At 43.8% G+C, this 26,560-nt stretch overlaps 1 pseudogene; it reads right to left on the bottom strand.

Moving 5' to 3' along the window:
* Window positions 1–5,058: 5,058 nt before the first annotated feature.
* Window positions 5,059–25,451, bottom strand: LOC113884790 (annotated as a pseudogene).
* Between the last annotated feature and the right edge of the window lie 1,109 nt (window positions 25,452–26,560).

The following is a 26,560-nucleotide window of genomic DNA, read 5'->3' as shown; positions in this document are numbered from 1 at the left end:
CTCTGAGCTGGGAGCGACGGCAGAGGGCACTCAGGAGCCACGTGGAGTATTTGTAACCATTGTTTTAATAAAAGGATTTTGTGAAGTGGACGTCCTTGAGACTAGAATGAGTCTTGTGTCTCCTTTTGGAAGAGATTAAGAAAGTTTGAAGTTTGAAAGGACAGAAAGGCCAGGCGCCTAGCCCACCGAGTATGGGACTGGGGGATGCTGATGAGGCCATGAGCCTTGCCACCTCCACTCTGATTTATCACCAGATCTACAGGTGAGCAATGCAGGGGGTCCAGGTGAGACTGAGAGCACGCGATAAATGACACAGCCTCAGGCCCCCTCATTCGTAGCAGAAGCTCATCCCAGACCCAGTGATCTCAGCAGCCTGTCCATCTGCTGAGCCCAGAACTGCTGCCTCTGCTCCTCCCTGGGCTGGGACAGTGGGCTGTGGGTTGGTTAACCTTAGCATTTGAGAACTTTCATTAAGACCATAAAACTATCCCGAGTAAGGAGGCCTAATAGCTGGTTCCTGGAGGATCATTTCTAACTCCGGCACCGTCACATGATCTACTTACACATCACTCACAGAAGCATCTCCAGGACCACTGCCCCTGCCTTTTGTCATCTCTGCACCACGAGGCCTGTAGACACCCACTGCTGGGAGAGAGAGGGTTGCCTTCCCTTTTCTCCAATAAATTTCTTTCAACTCCTGATGATACACACGCTGTCCTCTCCTTCATCTAGCAAGAACAAGCCCACATTCCACTTCAATCAATCACAAGCACACATAAAAATCAAGCAGTATAAAAACGTGGGGGAATTCCCTGGCGGTCCAGTGGGTGGTATCAACTAAGTCCTTGTGGTTTATGAGCCAACAGATGGTGTTTAAAGTTGATAAGTGAAAATAAGAAGGGTAAGCGTGCCATTCAGAGAAGGACCAGTGAAAAGCAGTGGCTTCCAGTTATAAGTACTTTTGAAGAATTTCGTTTTCACAAAACACATGTATATTTGTGTAAAATGTATTGGACTGCAAGGAGATCCAACCAGTCCATTCTGAAGGAGATCAGCCCTGGGATTTCTTTGGAAGGAATGATACTAAAGCTGAAACTCCAGTACTTTGGCCACCTCATGCGAAGAGTTGACTCATTGGAAAAGACTCTGATGCTGGGAGGGATTGGGGGCAGGAGGAGAAGGGGATGACAGAGGATGAGATGGCTGGATGGCATCGCTGACTCGATGGAAGTGAGTCTCAGTGAACTCCGGGTGTTTGTGATGGACAGGGAGGCCTGGTGTGCTGCAATTCATGGGGTCGCAAAGAGTCGGACACGACTGAGCAACTGATCTGATCTGATCTGACGCAGAGTATAGAACATATATTTTGAAGATGCAAGACATGACTGTTGTCCAGTGGAAAAGCCAAAGTCATCTGAACACGCCATGACCAGTGCCCCTCCTCAGAGCAGTATCTACGAGATTTGCATCTGAGTTGTTTCCTGCACTGACTTTTTGCCGAAGAATGGCCTGTTCTTAGGAGGTATGAGCTGAAATATTTAGAGCTGGCTGAAATGTCACAAAGCTGGCAACTTCCTCTGTAATCACTCAAAGCAAATTAAATTTGCAAAGCAATTACAACTGGTGGATCCGGAGGGAGGGTGTACGGGTACGCACTGTACTAATCTTGCCTGTGTGTCTATCTGAAGCTTCTCAAGATGAAAGTCAGGTTGGGGGGAGGATGAGAAACATCATCAGAACCAAGATTTTTGATGTAAGAGAAGATTCATATAAAATTAAAAGGTTATATTAAAATCCTATAGCCTTAAATTTGAATTGGATGTATTAGTATAAAATCCAGACTTTCCCCCTCTTAACAAGTGTATATTTCTCAGCCCCACCCCTACAAATGCAGAGACAGTGAAGTAGCAATGAGCACCCCTAGTACACAGGCCATGGGTCGTTACCTTTGCCACTAGAAAGAACCAGGATGTCTTATAGAAGCGGCAGGTTCCAAGTACGGAGCATGAGATGGACAAGATGAGTCTGGAGTCTCGTTGTGCTAGATAGTAGAGAAGCTACCAAAGGCTGGTGAATGTCCAGAGAACACTGGCTCCAATCTGAGGGGGCCTCCCTAGGCTAGGATGGAGCATTTTCCATCCTGGCAGAGAATTGTGACTATAACTGATTAAATATATAAAATATATAAACACATTAAATACACAAAAATATAATAGTAAATTATATTTTAAACACATCAAGTATAGAAAAACCCATGAGGTCATACTGATACTTAAAAAACGATATTATTTATACTTGGGGTTTGTTAAGATTCCAACTTATTACTCTGGAAATCAGTATATAGGAGAAAAGATGAAGCATTTATTCTGCCCTTCTTGTAGAAACTGTATTTTACGGTAAATAACCATTATATGAGTGAAATATTTATAGAAAATTTCCAGATACATGAAGAATGGGTAATAGAATTGGAAAACCACATTTTGCACCCCTGAATGAAACCATAGAACTAAAACAATGTCAATGGATGGCTTTAAAATATCTGTTGGAAAGCTTGGCAAGGAATTTGATGATAGAGAATTATGGCTGAGATCAACTACACTCAATCATCAACTTTGTCCTCACTGTAAGCGACAGGATCAGAGGTTCATGGACCTCCTATTGTGATTCAGAGAAGGGCACACCACCACCTAAGAAATACTCTGGCCAAAAGCATGTTCACTGAAAAAAAATGCACAACCTACAAGTTGAGAGTTATGTTTATTCGGCCGGCAGTTTTAGGGAGAGAGCCTCTCAGATAAAACTGTTTGGAAGAGGAAATGGTGAACCCAGTATATATTCCAGGATATACAGGAATTTTTGCGATAACAACACGTAGTAAGAACAAAAGGTTACTGGTAATAAAAGAAAAACAGATATCCCCAGTTAAGGAATTTAGCACTTTTCTAGGTATGGGAAGATGCAAGAGTTTGGGCTCACTGAAATCATTCGTCGGCTCTCTGGGGCCAGGATCCTGTGTTTTCTCATCCTGAGTTTCCTCAAGCTGCACCATCAAGGGTGGCTGCAGTCTGATGGCTACTAGATAGTGGGTATTTCTTGTTTCCTTCCCGAGTTCCCTCAGGTTTCACCAGCCGTTGAACCTGAAACTAATCAAGTTTCTACATCTAACAATTCACAGGAAATGCCAAAGTTAGAGAAACAAGTAAAACAACCACTCAAGGAAGCAATAAGTCAAACTCAGGACATGAGATGCTAGGTAGGAAAAACAAACTAGTTTTTTTACCAACCCAATGGCCTGAGGAGAAAGGAGGATTACAATGATAGGGAGAGAAAAGAGGCAAAACAACCAACAGTTGGGCCTTATTTGGATTCTGTATCAAAGAGATCAATTGCAAGAAAACATTTTTGAGAGGGCCAGGTAAGTTTGAATATGGACTAGGTAATATCAGAGGACGGAGAAGGCAATGGCACCCCACTCCAGTACTCTTGCCTGGAAAATCCCATGGATGGAGGAGCCTGGTGGGCTGCAGTCCATGGGGTCACTAAGAGTCAGACACGACTGAGCGACTTCACTTTCACTTTTCACTTTCATGCATTGGAGAAGGAAATGGCAACCCACTCCAGTGTTCTTGCCTGGAGAATCCCAGGGACGGGGGAGCCTGGTGGGCTGCGGTCTATGGGGTCGCACAGAGTTGGACACGACTGAAGCGACTTAGCAGCAGCAGCAGCAATATCAGAGGCTTCTTGTTGACTTGATTAGGGTGCCAGCAATGTGGCAGTTACGCTGGAAGAGAAAGGGCCTCATCAGCTAAAGAAGCTCACTGAAGGGCTGAGCAGGGAAACGACAGGGTACCCTAGATTTGCTTCAAAACAGTCTAGCAAAAAGAAAAAGAAAGGGAAAATGCTCTGTGGTGACCTCAGTAGGAAGAAAATCCAGGAAAGAAGGGATACATGTATTCATGCAGCTGATTCACTTTGCTGTACAGTAGAGACCAACACAACGTTGTAAAGCCACTACAGTCCAATTAAAAAAGAAATGAATACATAAATGAAAATTAAAGAGTACACACTTCCCATTTCAGTCAAAAAAAGAAAGAAAAGGAAGAGAGAAATAAAGACATGAAAAGCATAGAGCTGAAAGAAGATTTGCAAAATATTGAGAAATACCAAGAAGCGAGGAAATAGGAATATGATTATTCATTATACGTTTGTGTGTATTTGACATTTGTCAGATGTGAGTTTAAAAAGAGAAGAAGGAAAGGAAAGAAAGGAGTAGCGAGGAGGGAGAGAAAGAGAAGTCATGAGTTTAGTGATGCTACAAAGGTTATTCTTTTGTCTTTCAGTAACATCACGACTGGGCATTCGCCATAAGAAAGGAAGCAGCCACGGAGGACTTTACAAGCCCCTTCAGCCGCAGGGTCACCTCCGCCCCCCAGCCCTGTCCCTCCGCAGCCGTCCTGTGAGGAGGACGCCCCGAGCCCCAGGCCCCCCAGGTCGGTCCGGGAGCAGGTCCGGGCGCGCCCGTCTCACAGGAGCGGAGCGCAGGTCTGCACCGAGAAAAGGAGGCGGGGGGAGCTGAGCGCTGCCGGGAAGCGCGCAGTGTGTGGGCCCCGCGCCCGGGGCGTCCGGCCGATCGGCCCCGCGGGCCCCCCAGTGTACAGCGCTCGCCTCTCGCACTTTTCAAAGGAGGACCGCAGATCTCAAGTTCCGCCTGGCGCTCACTCCGCCGTGTCAGTGAGCACCTGCGTCTCTCCGTTAACAGTCCGTTTGTCCGGGCTCTTTGCAGACTCGCGTTCAAAAGGAGTCCGGTTCCGCCTGACGCCCGGAACGTGGACCGCCGGGTCCCTTCTCCGGCGCCGCCTCGTGGCGCGCACGGCAGGGCGGGCTCCAGGGCCGCCGGCACCTTCCGGCGCAGGACCTTCTCAGTAGCTCAAAGCCAGCGCTCTGACTGTTCGAGTCTCCGTTTTCCAACTTGCCAAAATCTCTTCCTCGCCTCTTGTAGTTCAGGACCTCGAAGACACGAATTTCAGACCACCGAGGGACTTGATGGATTCCCAGAGGTCAGGTCTGAAGGCCACAGACTTGTCTGGACCGCGGTTCTGCCGTCAGGGAGGTCTCGCTGGGTCTGTTCTGCTCCAGCCTCCAGGGATGTGGTCGTGGGGCGCGTTTCTGTTGAACAAGAGGAGATCCAAGCCTCCCCTCGTGGTGGCTCCGCAGGGACTGGTCCCCGGGAACAAGGGCCGAGAGCTGGGGCTGCTCCGGGCGGGATCGCCTCCCTCTCTGGACAGAACTGCGTTCAGAGATTAGACAGACCACCAGAAACGCGGTATCCTGGGTCAGGGTGTGGGAAGCCCCTCTCCCGCTGGCCGTTGGCAGCCGGTCACAGGGAGAAGGGGTGAGATGCTGTAGGAGAAGCAACAGGGCCTGAGGTTCGCAGCCTTAGGCAGTTGGAGCCCACGAGTTTCTTAGAGCTGCGTCCCAGCATTGATGTTGGCAGGAAGCTGAGTCCCGCCCGGGCTGGAGGTGAGTCATTTTCCCTGGAGGCAACCCTGGGATTCAGTCTCTGGTCAGGGAATTCCCACATGCCATGGAGCAACTAAGCCTGTACACCGCGACTACTGAGCCTATCCCTTAGAGCCCAGGAGCTGCAGATACCAAAACCCGAGCACCTAGAGCCTGTGCTCTGCAACAAGAGAAGCCATCGGGATGAGAAGTGGTGGCACCATGACAAGAGTAGCCCCCATTCGCCACAACTAGAGAAAAGCCTGGGCAGCAACCAAGACCCGGCACAGTCAAAAATAAATAAATAAATGAATATTTTTTTAAATGGGCAGATCTGAATAGACATTTTAATAAAGAGGAAATACACATGGCCACATAAAAAGATACTCAACACCTCTAATCATCAGAGAAATGCAAATCAAATCCACAATGAGCTGTGACCTTGCACCTGTCTCAATGCCCTCACAAAAAGTTCTACAACTTGAAAAGGTTGTCCAGCATATGGAGAAAAGGGAACCCTAACACACTGTTTGGAAAAGGCAATGACACCCCACTCCAGTACTCTTGCCGGGAAAATCCCATGGATGGAGGAGCCTGGTGGGCTGCAGTCCATGGGCTCGCTGAGAGTCAGACACGACTGAGTAACTTCCCTTTCACTTTTCAGTTTCATGCATTGGAGAAGGAAATGGCAACCCACTCCAGTGTTCTTGCCTGGAGAATCCCAGGGATGGGGGAGCCTGGTGGGCTGCCGTCTATGGGGTCACACAGAGTTGGACACGACTGAAGCGACTTAGCAGCAGCAGCAGCAGCAGCACACTGTTGGTGGGAATGCAAATTGGTGCAGCCACTATGAAAAAGAGTATTGAGGGTCCTAAAAGTGAAAAATAGAACTACTGTATGATCCAACAACCCCACTCCTGGGTGTGCAGCTCAAGAAAACAAAAATGCTATTTTGAAAAGATACGTGCACCCCAATGTCCATAAGTACTTTGTTTACAAAAGTCAAGATATGCAAGCTACCTACATCTCCATCAACAGAGTAAATAACAAATGATGTATATGCACAATGGAATATCACTTTGCTGTAAAAAAGAAATTTTGCCATTTGCAACAATATGGACAGACTTGCAGGGTCTTATGATTAGAGAAATAAGTCAGACACAAAAAGACAAATACTGTATGCTATCACTTATATGTGAAACCTAAAAAAAAAAAAAATGAAATAAGAAAACAAATAGACTCACAGAGAATAAAGCAGGGCTTACCAAAGGGAAGAGGGGAGGGGCAAACTGAAAACATGAGATCAAGGAGTACTAACTACTATGTATAAAAATTTTTTAATTTAGCTACAAAGATAAATTGTACCACACAGGGAATATTTTATTATAACTTTAAGTGGAGTATAATGTTTTAAATTGGAGAAGGAAATGGCAACCCACTCCAGTGTTCTTGCCTGGAGAATCCCAGGGATGGGAGAGCCCGGTGGGCTGCTGTCTCTGGGGTCGCACAGAGTTGGACACAACTGAAGCGACTTGCCAGCAGCAGCAATGTTTTAAATAATTAAATCACTATGTTGTACACCTGAAACTACTATAATATTGTAAATCAACCATGTTTAAAAAATAAAAAGTGAATTCAATGTAAATCATAACATACATTCTGACCTGGCAGGAAAGAATAGGAAAAGAACACAAGTGTAGAAATAAATTCTTGAGCTGAAATGAAAGACAGTTCTGTTCCTGTTATGTGGGAGATGGTATAAATAATGACTCTACAGTTCAGTTCAGTTCAGTCACTCAGTCGTGTCCAACTCTTTGCTACCCCATGAATCGCAGAACACCAGGCCTCCCTGTCCATCACCCACTCCCGGAGTTCACTCAGACTCATGTCCATCGAGTCAGTGATGCCATCCAGCCATCTCACCCTCTGTCGTCCCCTTCTCCTCCTGCCCCCAATCCCTCCCAGCATCAGAGTCTTTTCCAATGAGTCAACTCTTCGCATGAAGTGGCCAAAGTACTGGAGTTTCAGCTTTAGCATCATTCCTTCCAAAGAAATCCCAGGGCTGATCTCCTTCAGAATGGACTGGTTGGATCTCCTTGCAGTCCAAGGGACTCTCAAGAGTCTTCTCCAACACCACAGTTCAAAAGCATCAATTCTTTGGCACTCAGCTTTCTTCATAGTCCAACTCTCACATCCATACATGACCACTGGAAAAACCATAGCCTTGACTAGACGGACCTTTGTTTGCAAAATAATGTCTCTGCTTTTGAATATGCTATCTAGGTTGGTCATAACTTTTCTTCCAAGGAGTAAGCGTCTTTTAATTTAATGGCTGCAGCCACCATCTGCAGTGATTTTGGAGCCCAAAAAAATAAAGTCTGACACTGTTTCCACTGTTTCCCCATCTATTTCCCATGAAGTGATGGGACCAGATGCCATGATCTTCATTTTCTAAATGTTGAGCCAACTTTTTCACTCTCCACTTTCACTTTCATCAAGAGGCTTTTTAGTTCCTCTTCACTTTCTGCCTTAAGGGTGGTGTCATCTGCATATCTGAGGTTATTGATATTTCTCCCAGCAATCTTCATTCCAGCTTATGCTTCCTCCAGCCCAGTGTTTCTCATTATATAAGTTAAACAAGCAGGGTGACAATATACAGCTTTGTGTGCTCCTTTTCCTATTTGGAACCAGTCTGTTGTTCCATGTCCAGTTCTAACCATTGCTTCCTGACCTGCATACAGGTTTCTCAAGAGGCAGGTCAGGTGGTCTGGTATTCCCATCTCTTTCAGAATTTTCCACAGTTTATTGTGATCCACACAAAGGCTTTGGCATAGTCAATAAAGCAGAAATAGATGTTTTTCTAGAACTCTCTTGCTTTTTCGATGATCCAGCGGATGTTGGCAATTTGATATCTGGTTCCTCTGCCTTTTCTAAAACCAGCTTGAATATCTGGAAGTACACGGTTCACGTATTGCTGAAACCTGGCTTGGATAATTTTGAGCATTACTTTACTAGCATGTGAGATGAGTGCAATTGTGTGGTAGTTTGAGCATTCTTTGGCATTGCCTTACTTTGGGATTGGAATGAAAACTGACCTTTTCCAGTCCTGTGGCCACTGCTGAGTTTTCCAAATGTGCTGGCATATTGAGTGCAGCACTTTCACAGCATCTTTCAGGATTTGAAATAGCTCAACTGGAATTTTATCACCTCCATTAGGTTTGTAGTGATGCTTTCTAAGGCCCACTTGACTTCACATTCCAGGATGTCTGGCTCTAGGTGAGTGATCACACCATCATGATTATCTTGGTCATGAAGATCTTTTTTGTACAGTTCTTCTGTATATGACTCTATAGGAGTCCTTTAAATCTTGGGGTGGAAAGTGCCTGCATCCAAAGTTAATTATTTCACTTGTGACATAGTTTACACATAATCTGATGAAAGTAAGAGAACAGGATGAGTCTGTGGAGATTGTGTGGTAATGGTGAAGGTTTCAAATAATCTTTTTTAAAAAAACTGAAGTAGTATGTTGATTTATCTTAGTCTCAGGAGATAAGCTCTTTACTGAGCATGGGAGATGAAACTGAAATGCTTGCTGTCATAAGATTTCCAGGCCTTTTATGGGAAAGAATAAGAAAAGTGTCCAGATACAGTGAAACACTGTGTCCCCTGGTTTAATTATTTCTGCTTGGGAACCAGAAATTTTAAGCTGAATGGGCCATCTGCACATCCGAAGGTTTCCACTCCAGTGTGTACATGTACTTGCAGTGCATGACGATGTGCTTATATCATGAACTGTGGTTCCCAGCACAGGGTCCATCGTAGAAGGCCCCCAGCCCACCCAGGAGAGCAGAATAGCTGCTCAAAGCAGTTGGTGTTACTGAATGAAGGCTGGGTGTTGTTCAGATGCCACCTTGCTCAGAACCGACCCCCTTCTCCCCTCCAGTCTTTGCTTGGTTAGCTCAGTGCAAGCTGTAATCTATCTGAGAAGTGATGGTGGCCTCCCTAGGAACAAGAAGTCCTGTGTTAAGATGTACTCAGTGGGTCTCAGGGACTGGCGGTTCTGTGCTTGCCTTTTACCTTAGTGCTCGCTGGAGGGAGGTCTGGGGACCATGTTCAGCATCCCTAAGAGTTTCGCTAGAAATGCAATTTCCTGGGTCCATCCACTTTGTGGAATCTCATTTTCTTAGAGTTGAGTCCTGGATACCCAAAGGACTGCATTTCTATTAAGCCACAGGTTATATCAGTGAAGGAAAGTTCCACGGCTCAAAATAGCCTGGAGTTAAAACTCCCCTTCAGGTCCTCCCCACCATTCTATGCAAAACAAAGAACTCTCTCACAGGAAGAAAAAAAATCGACATTAAGGTTGATTACGCCCAGCTCCCAGCTGGCCCCATCCTCTGGGCGATCTCTAGACTTCCTTGCCCCAGCCATTTAAGAGATAACTACTCCAAACAACCTTGGAGAAGAATGGCCCCCTTAAGACAGTAGATTTCCACATATATACCTATATATGCTTACTCTTTTCTTGGGTTAGTGCAGCAGCTCATTAATCTGACTGCTGCCCCTTCTCGCCTCATTAAAGGTGATCTGTTCCTGTAAAGTGCTGGTCTTCTTTTTCCAAACCTCGCCTTCTCTAACTCCCTTACCCTACAATCAGGAATATGGGCTTCCCAAGTGGCGAAGTGGTAAAGAATCCTCCTGCCAATACAGGAGACACAAGAGATGCGGGTTTGTTCCCTGGGTCAGGAAGATCCCCTGGAGGAGGAAGTGGCAACGCACTCCAGTATTCTTGCCTGGAAATTTTTCATGGACAGAGGATCATGTTGGGCTACAGTCCATAGGGTTGCAAAACAGTTGGACACGACCAAGCATATGAACATGTCAGTAATATAAACTTAATAAATAAAACATAAAGTCAACTGGTGACAACTTAGAAATCAAAATACCTGCACGGTATATCATATTTTGTGGATTTAGTAACATTGAAAGACATTTTAAAACACAGTGCTATTGAATAACGAAATGTAGTGGTTTCTATAAAACACCTCCACAGAGACAAAACACTCATCTTCTATAAAACAAAACTTTTTCCCTTCTTTTTTAATTTTTTAAATGATGAAAGTATGATAACACATTTACAGGACACTTGGAAAATACAGAACAAAGTTACATATAGTTCTCTAGATATTACAATCATTTTTATAAAACAAAACTCTTGTTTCAGGACAGGGCAACTCTTAAAAGACACAGAGCCCATAGCTCAGTCCTTTAACCAGAGTTTCCCCAAATTCAGACTAATTTCAAAGCTCTTTATTTCCAATTAAATTCCTGTTCAATTAGTTTACTCAGATTACCTCATGATAAAATTTTTAAAAGTTAAAAAGCTTTCCTATGCCAGTTTTATAAGTTCCATGTTATTTTCTCCTGGAATGTCCACAGTTAGAAGAGGCTGTGTGGCGTGTCTGCCTCCCATGTCGCTCCGGGTTTCTTCCACTCACACACAGGGAGTGGTGAATGCCCTGTGCTCACCCCTCCTCAGTCATTTGGGGCAGAAAACCACGTCTCAGTTTTTATGTGAGCTTCTCACTCCAGTCACTTTGCTCAAAGGAGAACCGGAGCACAGAGTCATCAAAGAGGAAAGGCCACGGGACCCAGGGGGCATGCCCTCCAGGGTCACTGAGGGTACGAGGGCTTTGACAGAAAAGGGTGGCATCTCCAGAGGCTGGAGGAAGGACATTCTTCTGAACCTGGAGCTCCACCATCCGTCGGTCAGTCTGGTAAAGACCATTCTAGGTGCCAGCCTGGAATAGCTGGATGGGGAACAGGCAGTGGTCAGAGCAGTCCTCCTGTGGGGAGGCCGAGGTCAGGGCTGGTCACCTGAGCAGATGTCTCTCTGTCCACAGCCGTCTGTGCTGAGTGGAGACAGACAGTCTGGTCAGCCTCCCAGTGGAGCTGCTGAGTGCTTTTCTGTGGGTCTGGAAGTTGCTGGGGGTCTCTGCCTGTTAAGGGACCCTGTATCCTGAATGGGGACCTAGGCAAACCCCCTCGTCTGCAGCCAGGATGCAGAGTCTGGAGTCCTGGTTCAGTTTTGGGGGGGCAGGGTGGGGGCATGGCTTGGCGGGCACATCAGGATGCGGGGCTTGAACCTGCAACGTGAGGGCAGGGCTGAGGCCAAGGAGGCCTGCTTCTGTGAGCTGGGCAGGGACAGAAGGTCCTGGGCAGAGTGCAGGATGGTAGGCGGGGGACCCAGTGATGTCCCCAACGCAGTGCTGACAGGGCAGAGTCCATGAGAGAACACGGCCTCGGACAGATGTGACCTTGGTGTCTGGAGGGCCCCCGGTCTGCACACACTGTAAGAAAGACATGCCACAAATGAAATAGGTATTAGTATTTCCTCTCAAGCAAATGGGAAACCAATCAGATGACGAAGGCACAGAGCATACAGACATACATTTAACAGTAAAATTACTACAAGTGGTCATGTTAATATGAAAAGAAAGCCCAACCCAGTGAGGAAAGGAAAATAAATTAGTCATCAATACCACCCTCCAACAACTTCACAGTTGATCTCCCACCCCAAATCTCAGGAGGGAAAGTTCAAGCTGAATTCTGTGTCCCGTGAACGGTCCAGACACACAGTCCTTCCACTATTCACACCCAGAACACCAACTAGTTCCTATACATGACTCTGTGTGTCTGTAAGTGAATGAGTGTGTGAATGTGTGGTGTCTATGTGAGTGTATGAGTGTGTGTGTCTGTGAGTGTGTGTGTGTGAGTGTGTGTATGTATGTGAGTGTGTGTGTGTGTATGTGAGTGTGTGTGTGTCTGAGTGTGTGTGTCTATGTGAGTGTGTGAGTGTGTGTCTGTGAGTGTGTGTCTATGTGAGTGTATGTGTGTCTATGTGAGTCTGAGTGTGTGTGTCTATGTGAGTATGTGATTGTGTGTGTTTATGTGTGTGTGTGTCTATGTGAGTGTGTGTGTATATTTGAGTCTGTGAGTGTGTGCCTATGTGAGTGTGTGTGTGTGTGTCTATGTGAGTGTGCATGCAGACATGTACAGCAGCACTTACTGCAGTGCATCCAGAGGCCTCTGCTTCTTCTTGCTACTTTTCTTCCTTTGGCCTCCCCCTTGGAAACAAGGGTCACTGCCAACGTTTATTGGCCCCTGAGGTGGGGGATCCCTGGTTGAATTGTTGAGCCGGTAGTTTTCCTGTTCAGGAAGTTTCATTTTCCTCCCATCTCCATATTTTGACAGGTGGATCAGGACTGCCGCGGGAGGTGGGGCTGACTAGACCTTTCGGAGGTGGAACTCAAGCCGAGGTCGACGGTGTTCTTGGAGGCGCTTCCACTCCCCTAAGATTATTTCTTTCTCTCTTTTTTTTTAATTAATTAATTAATTAATTTTTTTTTACTTTACAATATTGTATTGGTTTTGCCATACATTGACATGAATCCACCATGGGTGTAGTGTTCCCCATCCTGAACCTCCCTCCTACCTCCCTCCCCATCCCATCCCTCTGGGTCATCCCAGTGCATCAGCCCCGAGCACCCTGTATCATGCATCGAACTGGCGATTCATTTCACATATGATAATTTACATGTTTCAATGCCATTCTCCCATATCATCCCACCCTCGCCCTCTCCCACAGAGTCCAAAAGACTGTTCTATACATCCGTGGCTTTTTTGCTGTCTCTCATACAGGGTTATTGTTACCATCTTTCTAAATTCTGTATATATGCGTTAGTATACTGTATTGGTGTTTTTCTTTCTGGCTTACTTTACTCTGTATAATAGGCTCCAGTTTCATCCACCTCATTAGAACTGATTCAAATGTATTCTTTTTAATGGCTGAGTTACATTCCATTGTGTATATGTACCACAGCTTTCTTATCCATTCACCTGCTGATGGACATCTAGGTTGCTGCCATGTCCTGGCTATTGTAAACAGTGCTGCGATGAACATTGGGGTACAAGTGTCTCTTTAAATTCTGGTTTCCTCAGTGTGTATGCCCAGCAGTGGGATTGCTGGGTCATATGGGAGTTCTATTCCAGTTTTTTAAGGAATCTCCACACTATTCTCCATAGTGGCTGTACTAGTTTGCATTCCCACCAACAGTGTAAGAGGGTTCCCTTTTCTCCACACCCACACCCTCTCCAGCGTTTATTGCTTGTAGACTTGTGGATCACAGCCATTCTGACTGACGTGAAATGGTACCTCATTGTGGTTTTGATTTGCATTTCTCTGATAATAAGTGATGTTGAGCATTTTTTCATGTGTTTGTTAGCCATCTGTATGTCTTCTTTGTAGAAATGTCTGTTTAGTTCTTTGACCCACTTTTTGATTGGGTTGTTTATTTTTCTGGAATTGAGCTGCAGGAGTTGCTTGTATATTTTTAAGATTAATTCTTTATCCGTTGCTTCATTTGCTATTATTTTCTCCCATTCTGAAGGCTGTCTTTTCACCTTGCTTATAGTTTCCTTTTTGTACAGAAGCTTTTAATTTTAATTAGGTCCCATTTGTTTATTTTTGCTTTTATTTCCGATATTCTGGGAGGTGGGTCATAGAGGATCCTGCTGTGGTTTATGTCGGAGAGTGTTTTGCCTATGTTTTCCTCCAAGAGTTTTATAATTTCTGGTCTTACGTTTAGATCTTTAATCCATTTTGAGTTTATTTTTGCATATGATGTTAGAAAGTGTTCTAGTTTCATTCTTTTACAAGTGGTTGACCAGTTTTCCCAGCACCACTTGTTAAAGAGATTGTCTTTTCTCCATTGTATATTCTTGCCTCCTTTGTCAAAAATAAGGTGTCCATATGTGAATGAATTTATCTCTGGGCTTTCTATTTTGTTCCATTGACCTATATTTCTGTCTTTGTGCCAGTACCATACTGTCTTGATGACTGTGGCTTTGTAGTAGAGACTGAAGTCAGGCAGGTTGATTCCTCCAGTTCCATTCTTCTTTCTCAAGATTGCTTTGACTATTTGAGGTTTTTTGTATTTCCATACAAATTGTGAAATTGTTTGTTATAGTTCTCTGAAAAATAGCCTTGGTAGCTTGATAGGGATTGCACTGAATCTATGGATTGCTTTGGGTAGTATGCTCATTTTCACTATATTGAGTCTTCAAATCCATGAACACAGTATATTTCTCCATCTGTATGTGTCCCCTTTGATTTCTTTCACCAGTGTTTTATAGTTCTCTATATATAGGTCTTTTGTTTCTTTAGGTAGATATATTCCTAAGTATTTTATTCTTTTCGTTGCAATGGTGAATGGAATTGTTTCCTTAATTTCTCTTTCTGTTTTCTCATTGTTATTGTATAGGAATGCAAGGGATTTCTGTGTGTTGATTTTATATCCTGCAACTTTACTATACTCATTGATTAGCTCTAGTAATTTTCTGGTGGAGTCTTTAGGGTTTTCTATGTAGAGGATCATGTCATCTGCAAACAGTGAGAGTTTTACTTCTTCTTTTCCAATCTGGATTCCTTTTATTTCTTTTTCTGCTCTGATTGCTGTGGCCAAAACTTTCAAAACTATGTTGAATAGTAGTGGTGAGAGTGGGCACCCTTATCTTGTTCCTGACTTTAGGGGAAATGCTTTCAATTTTTCACCATTAAGGATAATGTTTGCTGTGGTTTGTCATATATAGCTTTTATTATGTTGAGGTATGTTCCTTCTATGCCTGCTTTCTGGAGGGTTTTTATCATAAGTGGATGTTGAATTTTGTCAAAGGCTTTCTCTGCATCTATTGAGATAATCATATGGTTTTTAAGCTGATTTCTTGAACATCAGTTTCCTCCAGGGGCTCCTCCGACCCAGGAGCTCCAGGACTGGCATCTCCTGCAGGCTCGCCATGGGCTGCATCCACACCTGCGGGGTCAACCCCCAGGGACCTCCTGGCGCTACCCCCATTACCTGCTTCCAGTTCATTCTTCTGGATGTAAAGAGGACATAGGCACTCTGGGTAGATGCATGGCACAGGGGGTGACCTTAGCATCGTCCATCTTGTACCACTGGCCATTTCCAGCTCTTATGCAACAAAAGTAATGTCCTTGGTGACAGCTCTTCCCGGAGTGGACCAGCACGGCATAGAGCACATAATCCAGGTGTCCTACTTTCTGCTCAGATATGTACAGTAGAACATCAAGGCATCCAGGATATCTCACTTGCTTGTGCATTTTGTCACCTGTGAAACCTGAGAGCCGCTTTAGCACGAGGATAAGGACCTTGCAGGGGCGTGGTGCAGAGTCAACCTCTTGGTGGCCCGCACCTGGAGACATATGCTAACAATGATAGGCATTGCCACCATCTAGCTTCTTGGGCTTCACTAGCTCTCTCAAAGCTTGGTTCATACTCTGAGTTGCCATGATATCCAGTGGATGTCCAGACATGGGTCAAAAGTGTCTGAGACACCAAGGCAGTGGAGACACTGGATCTGAGATCTCCAGGACCCTCCAAAGATCTGACAGATGAGGGTGCTGTCCTCAGAGGCATGGTCTAACAGCTCATAGGCACTCAGACACACTTGCTGCATGATGTCCAGGGTGAGTATCAGAAACTCATGGGCATCTTCCTGCTTATATCTGTGGAAACTAGCAACCAGGTCCTTCCAGGGCCAGATCACCTCTCCAGAATGAAGGAGGGCTCAGGTGATGTGAGCTTGCATAGCACACAGCACACAGATATGGTAGGGACAGATGGTCCATGCTGCTGAAACAGCATGAGCTGCCCAGGGCCCGCATGTCGGTCAGGCACTACAGCACTGCATTCATAGAGCAGGTGTTCCCCATGTTCGAAGCCCAACTCCCAGCTCATGTCTCTTTCAGCTCGGAAGTGGGTCTCAGATTTCACAGGTGACAAAATGCACAAGAAAGTGAGATATCCTGGGTGCCCTGATGCACAGCTGTGCATGTCTGACATGTAACCACTGGACTGCCAAGGAATTCCCCAAAGATAGTTTTTTTAATGGTGAAACTATAATATATTTAGAAAGATGAAAACTTATTGGGAATCATCCACATTCATCCCAAGTATTTGAAAGTAGAAGTCAACTCAAGATGTATGAAAAAGAACACCTGAAATGAAAGGTATGAGAAAGAAGTTGGACAAATCATAGATATTTGACGGTAGGAGTTCTAGTGACATTTATTCTTTTAGAGCACTTCTTCAGTCCTTGAACCCCAGGTCTGGTCCTGGGAGTCCCCAGATCTGAGCCCAAGGCTTGGTCTCTGCCTCCAGAGTTACTGGGTTATAGAAATGGAAAACATGCTCTGAGGGGTTTGGTGTGAAACCGCACCTCCGGAGGTCCACACTCCAGTTTCTATCTAAATAAAGATCTCCAACTGCAGGCAGAGGTTCAGTCCTGGAGGCATGAAGTTTCCAGATCAAGTGTAGTTGCTCTGTTTTCTCCTGAGGCCTCTGTTTTTAGAGTGTGACCAGTGTCCTCCAGTGGCCTGCCCGTCCTTAAACTTTGGGGTCTCTTGCTTTTCTTCTAAAGGCACCAGTCTGCTGAGATGAGGGTATGACTTTAACCTAAACACTGCTTTATCTGCCCCCTCTCCATAGACATGAGAGAAATGGCAACCCACTCCAGTGTTCTTGCCTGGGAAATTCCATGGACCGAAAGCCTGAGAGGCTATAGTCCATGGGCTCACAAGCAGTTTCCATAGACAGCCACATTAGGGTCTCTTCAAGTTTTATTGATTTATTTTTAATTCGGGGGCCACATTTTGCAACATGTTACCACAACCAAGAATGGAAACTGCACTCCCTGCCTTGGAAGGCAATGTCTTAACCACAGGACCACAAGGAACATCCTCCATTCTGGTCTCTTCAATGTGATCAGATCAGATCAGATTAGTCTCTCAGTCGTGTCCGACTCTTTGCGACCCCATGAATCGCAGCACGCCAGGCCTCCCTGTCCATCACCAACTCCCGGAGTTCACTTAGACTCACGTCCATCGAGTCAGTGATGCCATCCAGCCATCTCATCCTCTGTCGTCCCCTTCCCCTCTTGCCCCCAATCCCTCCCAGCATCAGAGTCTTTTCCAGTGAGTCAACTCTTCGCATGAGGTGGCCAAAGTACTGGAGTTTCAGCTTTAGCATCATTCCTTCCAAAGAAATCCCAGGGCGGATCTCCTTCAGAATGGACTGGTTTGGATCTCCTTGCAGTCCAAGGGACTCTCAAGAGTCTTCTCCAGCACCACAGTTCAAAAGCATCAATTCTTCGGCACTCAGCCTTCTTCACAGTTCAACTCTCACATCCATACATGACCACAGGAAAAACCATAGCCTTGACTAGATGAACCTTTGTTGGCAAAGTAACGTCTCTGCTTTTGAATATGCTATCTACGTTGGTCATAACTTTCCTTCCAAGGAGTAAGCATCTTTTCATTTCATAGCTGCAGTCACCATCTGTAGTGATTTTGGAGCCCAGAAAAATAAAGTCTGACACTGTGTCCACTGTTTCCCCATCTATTTCCCATGAAGTGATGGGACCGGATGCCATGATCTTCGTTTTCTGAATGTTGAGCCAACTTTTTCACTCTCCACTTTCACCTTCATCAAGAGGCTTTTTAGTTCCTCTTCACTTTCTGCCATAAGGGTGGTGTCATCTGCATATCTGAGGTTATTGATATTTCTCCCGGCAATCTTGATTCCAGCTTGTGTTTCTTCCAGCCCAGCGTTTCTCATAATGTACTCTGCATAGGAGTTAAATAAACAGGGTGACAATATACAGCCGAATAGCTGAACATATGAATTTGGTAGGAGATAAAATCTGGCTTCTAAAAGTTCATTCTTTTTTGTGTTTTTTATGTTTTAAAAACTGGCTTTTATTTTTTATTGATTTTTTTAGTTGAAGTACAGTTAATTTACAGGATTATAAACCTTTCAGGTGCAGCACTTAGTACTTCAATATTTTTAATGGATCATACTCCATATAAAATAATTATAAAATATTGGCCATATTCCCTATGCTTGTGCATTACATCACTATTAGTTATCTATTTCACACCTGGTAGAATCAAGAATTGGAATATTTCAGGAAGCTCCTCAGGAGAAAATGATACCTTGTGGTATAGCTGGAAACACTTTTCCAAAGAGCATCTCACCTCAATGTTCTGTATCAACAACCACAATGTCCTAGCTATGACAAACCTAGACAGCATATTAAAAGGCAGAGACATTACTTTACCAACAAAGGTCTGTCTAATCAAAGTTATGGGTTTTCCAATAGTCATGTATGGATATGAGTGTTGGATCATAAACAATGCTGAGTGCCAAAGAATTGATGCTTTTCAACTGTGGTGTTGGAGAAGACTCTTGAAAGTCCCTCGGACAGCAGGGAGATCAAACCCATAAATCTGAAAGGAAATCAGTCCTGAATATTCATTGGAAGAACTGATGCTGAAGCTGAAGCTCCAAGACTTTGGCCACCCAATGGCAAAGAATTGACTCCTTGGAAAAGACCCTGATGCTGGAAAAGACTGAAGGCAGGAGGAGAGGGGATGACAGAAGATGAGATGGTTGGATGGCATCACCAACTTAATGGACATGAGTTTTAGCAAGTTGGTGATGGACAGGAAGGCCTGGTGTACTGCAGTCTATGGAGTCCCAAACAGTCTGACACAAATAAGCAACTGAACTGACTGAATAACAATGTACTATAATATACAATAATGGAAATAAAGAAGATTAACAACAATAACAATTAAGGCAACAATGAACATGGGGAGGGAGATGTACTCATTATATTAATGATGATAATAAACCTACAGTGATGGGAGATGAGAGACAGGTTTTTATGGAGTGAGTGGCAGGGTCATGACATCAGTTCTCAGGGGCAGCAGAGCTCTAGATTTAACAGGGAAATACATTCTGGGGGCACAGCCTAGGAGCAGGAAGAGAAAGGAATCCACTTACACACGAGGACACAGGGCACTTAACCCCGTTGCCAGCCTTATATGGAGGGGTTTCTGGGCACAGAGAGACCTGGTCCAGGTCCCCCACAGGACACCACCAGCTCTCCAGAGTGAGGACAGCTGGCTGGCAGGGTGGCTGCCTTCTGGGAGGCAGGGTCCTGATCCACACCTGCCCAGCAGCACCACTCGGTACTGACTGTCAGCTCCCAGTGTCACTCCCCCTCAGTTCAGTTCATATCAGTCGCTCAGTCATGTCCAATTCTTTGCAACCCCATGGACCGCACCACGCCAGGCCTCCCTGTCCATCACCAATTCCTGGAGTTTACCCAAACTCATTGAGTTTAATAACCCATTGAGTCTGTGATGCCATCCAACCATCTCATCCTCTGTCATCCCCTTCTCCTCCTGCTCTCAATCTTTCCCAGCATCGGAGTCTTTTCTAATGAGTCAGTGCATTCACATCAGGTGCCCAAAGTATTGGAGTTTCAGCTTCAACATCAGTCCTTCCAATGAACACCAGGACTGATTTCCTCTGGATGGACTGGTTGGATCTCCTTGCAGTCCAAAGGATTCTCAAGAGTCTTCTCCAGCACCACAGTTCAAAAGCATCAACTCTTCGGCACTCAGCTTTCTTTATAGTCCAATTCTCACATCCATACATGACTACCGGATAAACCATAGCCTTGACTAGTTGGACCTTTGTTGGCAAAGTAATGTCTCTGCTTTTTAATATGCTGTCTAGGTTGGTCACAACTTTTCTGCCAAGGAGTAAACATCTTAATTTCATGGCTGCAGTCACCATCTGCAGTGATTTTGGAGCCCCAAAAAGTAAAGTCTGCCACTGTTTCCCCATCTAATTGCCAGATGCCATGATCTTAGTTTTCTGAATGTTGAGCTTTATGCCAACTTTTTCACTTTCCTCTTTCAGGTGGCTGCATTCCTGCCATCCACCCTGGCTGAGCTTGCATGTGTGCTTGGACAGTGCTTACTGATGGCTGAGGTGAAGCCAGGTTTCTGATTGCATGGATTTCTTCCTCATCTTTTCCCTATATGTTTATCTTGAGATCACTTCCTAATAAATACCCAGCACATGAAGCTCCATTTCCTCTGCCCTCTGGTATCCAAAACTGTGATGAAAGTGATAAGATTCCAGGGAAAATCAGGCTCACAATAGAAGGAATCAACTTCTGCTCAGGATAGAAATAACATGAAGACTGATGACATCTCATGAGACTTGAATTTTGATCGGATGTGAGCTTTGCTGGCAAGAATCACGTCTATGAATTAATGGGGACAAAACACAAGATTGTTCGAGATGGGGAAAAATGCTAATAAGCTCTACCCTCAACCTGGATTAAAAAGGGTATGAGAGGGAAACCATTAGAAATAAAAGGAATCCAAATTGTTTGCTCATCTTTTTTTGTTTCGTTTCAAATTTCAGGTTGGGTGATGTCATAATATATTTAAATGCCAAGAGGAGGGTTCAGAGAGAAGGAGCAGTTTAAAGTGTGTATGGTTGGTTTGCAACTCATACAACTCAATATCCAAAAAAAAGTAATAAATAATTGAGCAGAGGTCTGAACAGACATTTTTACAAAGAAGAAATATGCCACAGGCACATGAAAAGAAGCTCAACAATGCTAATCAAAGAAATGGAAGTCCTATCCACAATGAGATTTCACCTCACACCTGTCCCGGTTATCATCAGAATTCTATGGCTAGCAGGTGTTGGCTAGAATATGGAGAGAAGGGAACCCTCCTACACTGTTGATGGGAATGCAAATTGGTGTAGCCATTGTGGAGAACAGTACAGAGGTTCCTGAAAACAGAACTACTTTATGATCCAAAATTCCTTTCCTGGGTAAAATCTGAGGAAAGGAAAACACAAATTCAAATAGATAAATGCACCTCTCATTTCACACTAGTATGATTTACAACAGCCCAGATATGGAAGCACGTAAGTGTCCATCCACAGATGAACAGAAAATACCCTCCTGGTCCATCCTTGTTTTTGCAAATGGTAAATTGCTTTCATTTTTATGACTGAGTAATATTGCATTGTATATTATGCCAAGTGAAATAATTCAAACAGAGAAATACAAATATTATGTGTTATCACGTATATGTGTGAATCTCTGTTGAGTTCAGTCCAGTTCAGTCGCTCAGTCGTGTCCGACTCTTTGTGACCCCATGAATCTCAGCATGCCAGGCCTCCCTGTCCATCACCAACTCCCGGAGTTCACTCAGACTCACGTCCATTGAGTCAGTGATCCCATCCAGCCTTCTCATCCTCTGTCGTCCCCTTCTCCTCTTGCCCTCAATCCCTCCCAGCATCAGAGTCTTTTCCAATGAGTCAACTCTTCACATGAGGTGACCAAAGTACTGGAGTTTCAGCTTTAGCATCATTCCTTCCAAAGAAATCCCAGGGCTGATCTCCTTCAGAATGGACTGGTTGGATCTCCTTGCAGTCCAAGGGACTCTCAAGAGTCTTTTCCAACACCACAGTTCAAAAGCATCAATTCTTCGGCTCTCAGCCTTCTTCATAGTCCAACTCTCACATCCATACATGACTACAGGAAAAACCATAGCCTTGACTAGACGAACCTGTAGTGATTTTGGAGCCCAGAAAAATAAAGTCTGACACTGTTTCCACTGTTTCCCCATCTATTTCCCATGAAGTGATGGGACCGGATGCCATGATCTTCGTTTTCTGAGCATTAAGCCAACTTTTTCACTCTCCACTTTCACTTTCACCAAAAGGATTTTGAGTTCCTCTTCACTTTCTGCCATAAGGGTGGTGTCATCTGCATATCTGAGGTTATTGATATTTCTCCCGACAATCTTGATTCCAGCTTGTGCTTCTTCCAGCCCAGCGTTTCTCATGATGTGCTCTGCATGTAAGTTAAATAAGCAGGGTGACAATATACAGCCTTGACGTACTCCTTTTCCTATTTGGAACCAGTCTGTTGTTCCATGTCCAGTTCTAACTGTTGCTTCCTAACCTGCATACAGATTTCTCAAGAGGCAGGTCAGATGGTCTGGTAGTCCCATCTCTTTCAGAATTTTCCACAGTTTTTGTGATCCACACAGTCAAAGGCTTTGGCAGTCAATAAAGCAGAAATAGATGTTTTTCTGGAACTCTCTTGCTTTTTCCATGATCCAGTGGATATTGGCAATTTGATCTCTGGTTCCTCTGCCTTTTCTAAAACCAGCTTGAACATCAGGAAGCTCACGGTTCACGTATTGCTGAAGCCTGGCTTGGAGAATTTTGAGCATTACTTTACTAGTGTGTGAGATGAGTGCAATTGTGCAGTAGTTTGAGCATTCTTTGGCATTGCCTTTCTTTGGGATTGGAATGAAAACTGACCTTTTCCAAACAAATACAAATAAACAAAATCAAACAGAAAAAGACAGACACAGAATACAAACTAGTGGTTGCCATTTAGAAGGGGGAGGTGAGGGGGGAAAGATAGGGGTTGGGAATTAAGAAGAACAAACCTACATGTATAAAATAAATAAGCTACTAGTATATATTGTGGGTGTGAGAGATGGACCTTAAAGAAGGCTGAGTGCTGAGTAAATTAGGCTTTTGAATTGTGGGGCTAGAGAAGACTCTTGAGAGTCCCTTGGACAGCAAGGAGATCAAACCAGTCAAATATACAGGAGCTCAAAACTGAATATTCTTTGGAAGGACTGAAGCTGAAGCTCCAGTACTTTGGCCACCAATGCAAAAAGCTGACTCACTGAAAAAGACCCTGATGCTTTTGCAATTGAGGAAAAGATTGAGAGCAGGAGAAGGGGACAACAGAGGGTGAGATGGTTAGATAGCATCACTGACTCAATGGACATGAATTTGAGCAAATTTTGGAAGATAGTGGAGGACAGAGGAGTCTGCATGCTGCAGTCTATAGGGTCTCAAAGAGTTGGACATGACTTAGCAACTCAACAACAGCAACAACATATTGCAAAACACGAGGAATACAGACCATATTTTACAATAACTTTAGTGGAGCATAATCTATAAAATACTGTATCAATGTTCTACATCTGAAGCAAATAAAATATTGTACATCAACTATATTTTTAAACACTAGATGAAAAGAGAGTGCACATGTTTTAAATAATAACATATATTCTGATGTGCCAGGAGAGAATAGGAAAAAAAACAAATAAATTCCTGAGCTGAGATGAATGTAATTCCTTCCCTGCTATGTAGGAGATGCCATAAGTAATGAATGACCTTACAGGAGGTCTTTAAATCTTGTGGTGGAAAGTGCCTATATCCAAAATGATCTGTTTCATTTAGGAAATAGTTTACACATAATCTGATGAATTTAATGGAAAAGGATGATTCCATGGAGATTGAATGATAATGATGAAAGTTCAAAATACTCTTTTTTCAAAATTGAAGTATAGTGGATTTAACTTAATATACTAGTTTAAGGCAAACTACTCTTTAATGAATATGGAAGATGGAACTGAAATGCATGAGACAATAAGATCACTAGGCATTGTATGAGGTATAAGCAAAATGTCCTCAGAAACAATGAAATACTCACTGTGTCCTCTGGTTAATTTTTTTCCATTTGGGAACCAGGAATTTTAAGCTTAAAGAGCCATCACCACACCTGTAAGATTTCCACTCAAATATTTAAATCAACTGTACACGATGCATGGAGGTGAAATAATTTACAATAGTTCACTATGTAGGAACATTTGTGTTCATTTCCCCACTGATTAATATTGGAATGTAAAACTGTCTTCTCACTTTCTTTGCACAGTTAATAGATTCTTAACATGTTCCTGAAAGTACTGTGTAGCCAGTGCTTTAAGAGTCACGCTCAGCTGACCAGCAATAGATCTTCTGTTGTCACTCAATCATTTATATTTCAAATGTTCATAGTTCTTCATCTTGCATTTTGTTTTTAATTCCATGTTTCTCCCAGAGAGTCCCAGCTTCATTTCCCCAGAATCCCAGGGTGTCTGATGCCCTGTTACTTGAAGACATTGAATGGTTCTCAGTACAGAACCATATTGTGATCTCCAATACAGTAATACATCCATCAGAAGTATTTATGGATGAAGAAGGAAATGATGGATCTTCTCAATGTCATTACATCTTTGCTTTTCAACACTGGGTGTGGGTTATAACTTCAAATTAGTTTAGAAAATCCAATCAAATTGAACAGGGTGTGGCTCACAGACTGCAACCCTATTAAGCTCAAGATCCGATAGGGTGGATCGTAGCCCAGATTGTGTTATAAACTGCTATTCAGGTATAAAAGAAAGTCAGACAGAGGGATCCATTTGTTCAGAGAAGAAGCTGGACTGTTTGGGACCTTGAAGAAAGAGAAATCAGCTGCTTGCTGTGGAGTCCTCAGAATCCACTTGGCTTCACGGGCTCCTCCAATTTGGAGTTTTGGTGAGTCCTCCAAACTGAGATAGGAGTGCTTCATTCCCTTAAATGTTGTAAGTCTTATCTGTTTCTATTATGGTCTCTGAATCATACTGTGTCAACATTTTCCTTGCCACTCTCATTTCCAAACTTTGACTGTTCATGATTTTTTTCAACTCCAACATTCTTGTCTTGAATCTATTTTATATACCTAAACTAAGATTTTGTGATCTCCAGTACAGTAATGCAGTTAAATTAATGCAGTTAAACAGCTAAACTTCACATCCTTGGTAGTGCCAGCCAGATTTCAGGTATTCTGTGTGTGGCCCTTTCTGTTCACACAATACAGATACAGAGCATGCCCTTCATCTTGAAAGGTTCTGCTGACCTTTGATCTACAACTATGCTTTTACGAATTTGTTTTTAAATACTTCATTTTCTGCCTCGCTGAAGTTTCTTTTATGGATTTCATCAAGTGATTGTCTTCGTTTTATTTCTTATGTGTCTTGAGATGGATTTTTGTGTCAAAATAATTATCTCAAGATAAAATAAATATTTTCAAATATTTATTTTAATTCTTCCAAAAATTTAATATTAACCTCCTTTGATTCCTATGACCTCTAAGAGGGACATCGTCAGGGTTGCTGAGGTTCTGTCTTCTTTCTATAGTAGGAATGCCCTTTCGCATATGCCTGGGGTTTCCCTGGATATCATAGGAATTTACATATTCCTATTATCAATAGAAGAAGAAGTTTAAGAATAAAAAAGATCATTTCACTTCACACAGAAATTGAAGTCTAAACCAAAGGCAATCTATGCCCAGTCTTGATTGGTTTTCCTGGACAATCCCTCCCAACTTGGGTTTCCCCAGATTCAGATAATCCGATCACTAATCCAATCACTTTTTCTTGAGTGGATTTTTGGGTTTGTTCATTGTCCTGGGCACTTGATTCCTCTCCACAGTGAGCAGAGGCATGGATCCAGGACTTCATTTCTGATAGGATGTGACACTTAGGTTTTCACTTTGCTGGTGAAAGGAGAACTGGAGAGCAGAAACCGGAGAGCAAATATATTCAGGAAGGTTTCTGTTTCAAGATAGATGAGATGTGATGAGGGGATCGACTGGATATACAGAGAGGTTTCCCCCAGACTGGGCAATAATCATAAAGAGGCACATAACAAGGAGCTGCTTCTGATTGTTAATGTTAGAGGCTGTATTACAGGTAAAATCTGGGTGATCTTTGTTATCCTAAAGGTGTTTAGGGTAACACAAGACACAGACTGAGCAAAATTAAATGACAGCTGCTCCTTCCTCTAGTGTAACCCTGTCATATATTAAAGATTTTGGAACCTCTGGGTATCCATTGTAAATTGGTGAGTAAAGCAATTTCCTTCTAAACCTTCATATTTCTGACCATCCTCAAGCAGGAGGATTGAGACAGTCTGACAGTAACACTGTGACTCCTGGACTCCTGCTGCTTCCTGGTGCGGGGACGTTAAGGACGGGGCTGGCAGGGTGGGTGCTATGGTTCCTCCAAATGGAAGAAGTCCTCAGTCTAACTCCATCCTAAAAGAGGTCCTAGGGTAATTGATATCCACATCCATAGAGGACAGAACTAACCTCAAGGCTGAGGGAGAACTGGAAGGCAGTGTGTTTCCTGAGGTCTGCCAGGGCTGTTGGAGAAGCACTGTGGACGCATAAGGCAGGAGATGATCTGGGGGCTTCCAGAGTGTTTACCTAC

Source organism: Bos indicus x Bos taurus, chromosome 27 (assembly GCF_003369695.1).
Source record: "Bos indicus x Bos taurus breed Angus x Brahman F1 hybrid chromosome 27, Bos_hybrid_MaternalHap_v2.0, whole genome shotgun sequence".
NCBI lineage: Eukaryota > Metazoa > Chordata > Mammalia > Artiodactyla > Bovidae > Bos > Bos indicus x Bos taurus.
Note: the sequence above shows the minus strand (reverse complement) of the source record. Positions and strands in the feature narration are given on the sequence as shown.